Genomic DNA, 5,976 nt, shown 5'->3' with positions numbered 1-5,976 from the left:
TTTTGAAAAGGCTATTCCCTTCCTTGTTCCAGAGCAATGAGGTGGGAGGCAGCTACCATATGGAACTGGAGGGCTTGAGGAGAAGCCTCGCTCTTCTGGACGCCAAATCCGTGACCTTGGACTGTATTGTCACAGACCGTCACCCGCAGATCCAAAAGTACCTGAGAGATCACGACATCAAACACTTCTACGATGTGTGGCACGTGGCCAAAGGTATGTCGAAAGGCATCGCACATTCAATTCCACCCCTCCTACCAACCCCCCCCCCCCCCCCCCCCCCCCCCCACCCACCCAACCAGTACTGTAATTGCAAATCTGGTATGTCAAAAAATGTAGATGTAGCAGTACTGTCTATCTGTATGTCATGTATGTCATACGACTGTTATGTAATGTTATGTTATGTTATGTAATTCAAGGTCTGTCTAAGAAGCTTGACAAAATTGCACAGGCGAAAGACTGCAAGGTCATAAAAAAGTGGCGCCTGCACATTTCAAACCACCTCTACTGGACAGCTGCCACGTCGAAGTCTGCCGATGAGAGGGTTGCTAGGTGGAAGTCATGTCTCAATCACATGATGAATGTACATGAACACGACGAAGAACCACTCTATCCGCGTTGTCTTCATGCTGACCGTGTATCAAGAGATAGTAGCAAGTGGGTTAAACCTGGTATGTCTGTCTGTCTTTCATCATGAATATATACTCAAAATATTTATTTATGTCCTCATTCTAGATTGGTGTGATTTTCAAATGTATACTTGCTTGAATAATTCTAATCTACTGTAATATACTCTAATGAAATATCTGAATGCAATTTCTTTTTTACTTTAGACTCAAAACCGGCCCACCAGCTCGAGAAGGTTTTGCTAAACACAAGGATCATCAAAGATGTCGCCAAATTGAGTCCACACCATCAAACGTCTTCATTGGAGTCCTATCACAGTGTGATTTTACGTTTTGCCCCAAAAAACGTGGTTTTTTCGTACATAGGAATGCTTTGCAGGTATTTTATATTGTGTACAAATGACTAATTATGGACTCCTGATTTGTCAAATAACTCATTATGTTGCATTAGATAACCTCAGATCAACTACAAATATATTGCTTGTGCTTATTGAAATTTTCCTTTCAGACTATACCTAGCTGCCATGCATTTCAATGAAAACTCAAATCGCCAGCAAGCCATAAACGCTTCTGGAGAGCCGGCGTACAAGATGAGTTTTCCAAAGGCCAAAAAAGGTGGACACACAATAAAACCAAGGAAAATCCCAGCGACATTCAGTAAGTAAAAATATCAACATTTATTATTGCACACACATGACCTATATAAATAGAAAAATATTTCCACTTACAGTGGAATACAATAAATTGAATAAATAATAACCTTTTTAACATGACAAAACAAATAACAATTTCTCATTTACAGACTATGTCAACCAGCTGATGGCGCTCCTGTTTGACTCCGTCGTTCGTGACCCCCAACAATATATCCAGGTGGTAGAGGCGATTGCCATCCCAGAACCTTTGTGCGCACAGTTCGACAGGCCTTCCATGGAAGAAGCGGTAGCCGGCTATGTGTCACGATTCAATCCTGTACCGGTCTGAAGCCAGTATAGACACCATCAACATCCGGAAATTCTGTGCGGATTCGAACCACGACACAGGATGGGATTACTACCCTCACTCTGCGGCCTAAGTAGCCGAAGCACCACGCGACAAAGCATCTGTACGCGATATATCTGAAACGGCTGAAGAAAATCAAGTATTATATTTATGCACAAATAAAATAAAAAAAAAAGCTGGGAAATAACCATTTGTCATGTCATGTCATTGGACAGTAGCAAGCATTGATTATATGTGATGTGCAATAAGGATTAGATTGTGTTTGCAAGAAAGATTAGTATAGTCTGAGAGATGCAAGATGGAGAAACACCTGTAAAAAAATATATAAATCTGTAATAAATATTATTTACTTATTGATTCCGCTTTCTGGTATCCGGCCAAAATCTGCCTTGTAGATATTAGTTGCCATTTGGATGGTATAGGGGTTGAAGCACACTGGATCCAATCCCGGATGATCAACCATGCACAGTAGTCCAGTTGGTTCCTGGTTAATTCGACGTCTGACCTATATATATAGAAAATTAAATCGTTAGCCATATGCATGGTTTTCAGTGCTACCAAGATGCAAGTTTGTGTTACTACTTTACCTGTGGAACTTCCATGCAGCATACATTCTCAGTCTCTGTTGGCATCCGTTCACAATTTCCGCACGTGCACCTAGTAGATTTGAGGGTGAATGAAATTATCAATCAATGGAGGCCAGAGAAAGACTTTCGTCTTGTTTACATCAGGGTCCCCCAATTTCAATCGTCAAGTACAGTTAGTGTCAGTCAGTACAATCAGTCACACTGTTCACAGAAGCAACAGTCAATCATCTTTATCTTTCAGTCACACTGTTCACAGAAGCAACAGTCAGTCATCTTTATCTTTCAGTCACACTGTTCACAGAAGCAACAGTCAATCATCTTTATCTTTCAGTCACACTGTTCACAGAAGCAACAGTCAATCATCTTTATCTTTCAGTCACACTGTTCACAGAAGCAACAGTCAGTCATCTTTATCTTTCAGTCACACTGTTCACAGAAGCAACAGTCAATCATCTTTATCTTTCAGTCACACTGTTCACAGAAGCAACAGTCAGTCATCTTTATCTTTCAGTCACACTGTTCACAGAAGCAACAGTCAATCATCTTTATCTTTCAGTCACACTGTTCACAGAAGCAACAGTCTCCGAGCAGAGACTCTCATCGGGACAGAGTGTGTGTTTTCGACGGGCCGCGCGCGACAGAAGTACACAACTATTATATAACAGTAAGTAACTAATAGTGCAATTAATCAACTTACCAATCGGAAACGATGTAACGTAAGCCTCGATCGCTGTTGTTTGGGGGTTAGTGTCAGTACAATCTAACGTTAGTGAGTGTGTGTTTTCGACGGGCCGCGCGCGACAGAAGTACACAACTATTATATAACAGTAAGTAACTAATAGTGCAATTAATCAACTTACCAATCGGAAACGATGTAATGTAAGCCTCGCTGTAGCAAATCGCCTTCTTCTTCTTCTTCGGGATCAAACTGTGGGTCGCTCTCTGGATCCCAAACATAATGTACAGCCATGTTGTATTAGTTAGTAAAATCGGTATATGTTTTTGCGTGTCGAAATAAAAACCTGAAACCTAAGACCTCAGACCTCTACCTGGATGGAATGACGGGGAGATGGGCGGAGCTATTTGGTGGGTGGCTGTCACTCAAAGTGTGGGTGGAGCCAAGCCAAATAATAGCCTGATTTCATGAGGCTGAAAAATGCTGGTTTTGAGTACAAGATTAGAAATATAAAACAATGATTATTTTTGGAATAAAAATTACACATGTGTTACATAGACTCACAGGAAGTGTGTAAAGTTGCCCAAATAGTGCTAGGAATAGCACTGCATGACACCTTTAAGAGTAAGACACTTCACTTCCTGTGCACGGGATGGTTTTCCCGGGAATGTCCTTCCAGACGCCGGTGTTTAGAATGGCACATGTATAAACATGTGTGAACTGTGTATTGGTGGAATCTCTACTGCGTTACATCATTGGAAATGAAAAAAAATATATACCGGTTTATCTAACCCTAACTAACCTTACTGTCATGCACTTGTCCTAATATACTAACCTACACTGTAACACGCAACACTTTGATGAACAAGTGTCAGCACACTCATTCTGGTGTCTGTAAACCAATTTTCTCTCAAGATAAGGGAGGGGGTCAATTCTCGGCAAGCCTTGCCAAGAAATGCCCCGCCCCTCCCAACTAGGGCACCGTTATGAATTTCAGCAAATGCTTTTTACATGATCATACAGAGGCCTACAAGTGTCAGCACACTCATTCTGGTGTCTGTGAAAAAAAATTCTCCCAAGATAAGGGAGGGGGTCTATTCTCGGCAAGCCTTGCCAAGAAATGCCCCGCCCCCCCAACTAGGGCACCGTTATGAATTTCAGCAAATGCTTTTTACATGATCATACAGAGGCCTACAAGTTTCAGCACACTCATTCTGGTGTCTGTGAAAAAAAATTCTCCCAAGATAAGGGAGGGGGTCTATTCTCGGCAAGCCTTGCCAAGAAATGCCCCGCCCCTCCCAACTAGGGCACCGTTATGAATTTCAGCAAATGCTTTTTACATGATCATACAGAGGCCTACAAGTGTCAGCACACTCATTCTGGTGTCTGTGAAAAAATGTTCTCCCAAGATAAGGGAGGGGGTCTATTCTCGGCAAGCCTTGCCAAGAAATGCCCCGCCCCCCCAACTAGGGCACCGTTATGAATTTCAGCAAATGCTTTTTACAACACTCAGCTAGAAACAGAGGACTCAGGGGTGGTGAAACCGCAGAATACATACTTCAGACAAGACACCTTATTGCACATCAATGTACAGTTTCTACGTCAAATGTATATACTCCCTTTTCTTGACTCCTTCTGTATCACAAACAGTACTGTATTTGCAAATCTGGTATGTCATAAATGTATAGATGTAGCAGTACTGACTATCTGTATGTCATGTATGTCATATATGTCCTGATGAATTGAAAATGGGGGACCCTGATGTAAACAAGACGAAAGTCTTTCTCTGGTCTGCATCCCCTTAACAATTGTGTGTATTGAGCCGTACTGTATTGTACCCATTCTGCAATCTGTTAATAAAGTTTTCAATCAATCAATGCCATCATACCTCTTTGTCCCTCTTATCCACACACACACACACACACACTAGTAACACTACTATATACCTGTATGTCATGTATGTCCCTATGCCATAAATGTCATGATGTCATGTATGTTGTGTATGGCATACTCATGTCATAAATGTCACTATGAATTGAAAATGGGGGATCCTGATGTAAACAAGACAAACGTCTTTCTCTGGTCTGCATTCCCTTAACAACAAGGAATGTGTATTCGCACACATGTATGCTTACACATGGCTATTGAAACATTTGCATGTTCACATTATATTAGAGAATATAGAATATCAGGCTATATAAATGACCTTATTATAGCCATGTTGCATATCTATGGATCGGGACAAATCTAATCATTCCACTGGATTTAGTATCACAAAAACCGTGAATGAAATCTGTAAATAGACCGCGCAGGCTGGCAACCTGATCGCTGCGCAGGCTGCTAATAAACTGCGCTGATATGCTGAAAGAGTGTATGCGCGTTCACGAGGTGTATGCGCGTCCACGATCGCTGCGCAGGCTGTTAAACTGCGCTGATAGGCTGATAGAGTGTATGCGCGTTCACGAGGTGTATGCACGTCCACGCGAGGTCTATGCGCGTTCACCAGAGGGGGGTAGGTCATAACTTGGCGGCGGGTCCGAATTAGGCACGACACCGGCAGTGTTTTGTAGCTGAAAACGAGTGGAAAGGGATTGTGGGTCATGCGCATGCGTGCGCAAGCGCAGGAGCGCTCGGCAGTAGAATTCTGCAGGGAGTAGGATTTTGCAGAACACCTGTTGATCCGCTCTATACAATGCAGACCCACGGCAATGAGCCCGCGAGGCGTGTTATTATTAGAGTTAATAATATTGTATATTGTTTACACTGCCTTTTTATTCTATTTTTACTTCTCCACTGTACTATAATTATGTGACCTGTACCTCTATGTCTTCTACTACCTGTACCTCCCCTCCCCCCGGCCCTCCCAGTCCCCATGCTGCTGATTTTATATTATTTTATGAATACAACGTTTAATGTTCGCTAAACGTAGAGAAACGTCAGACGTAATTCGAGATACGTCAGACGTACTTCGAGATACTTCCGTACTTTCCGCCAATCAGCGCATAGCCCTGTACTAATAGTCCTGTGGCAGGGCGGAAGTACCAATCTGGACCGAGGCTCCGAGGCTGCAGCTCGACCCTACTCACTCTGC

General features: G+C 42.5%; 2 long non-coding RNA genes across 2 annotated transcripts; one reads left to right on the top strand and one right to left on the bottom strand.

Moving 5' to 3' along the window:
* Window positions 1-882: 882 nt before the first annotated feature.
* Window positions 883-1,564, top strand: LOC311247188. Its single transcript, XR_014620830.1, has 3 exons — window positions 883-1,002; window positions 1,132-1,280; window positions 1,426-1,564. It is a non-coding gene; the product is annotated as an uncharacterized lncRNA (long non-coding RNA).
* Window positions 1,277-2,113, bottom strand: LOC311247189. The gene is made up of 2 exons (XR_014620831.1): window positions 1,973-2,113; window positions 1,277-1,747 (listed from the first exon to the last, which is right to left on the bottom strand). It is a non-coding gene; the product is annotated as an uncharacterized lncRNA (long non-coding RNA).
* Window positions 2,114-5,976: the final 3,863 nt, after the last annotated feature.

This window comes from Notolepis coatsorum (assembly GCF_963971535.1).
Source record: "Notolepis coatsorum genome assembly, chromosome: 20".
NCBI classification, from domain to species: Eukaryota; Metazoa; Chordata; class Actinopteri; order Aulopiformes; family Paralepididae; genus Notolepis; species Notolepis coatsorum.
Note: the sequence above shows the minus strand (reverse complement) of the source record. Positions and strands in the feature narration are given on the sequence as shown.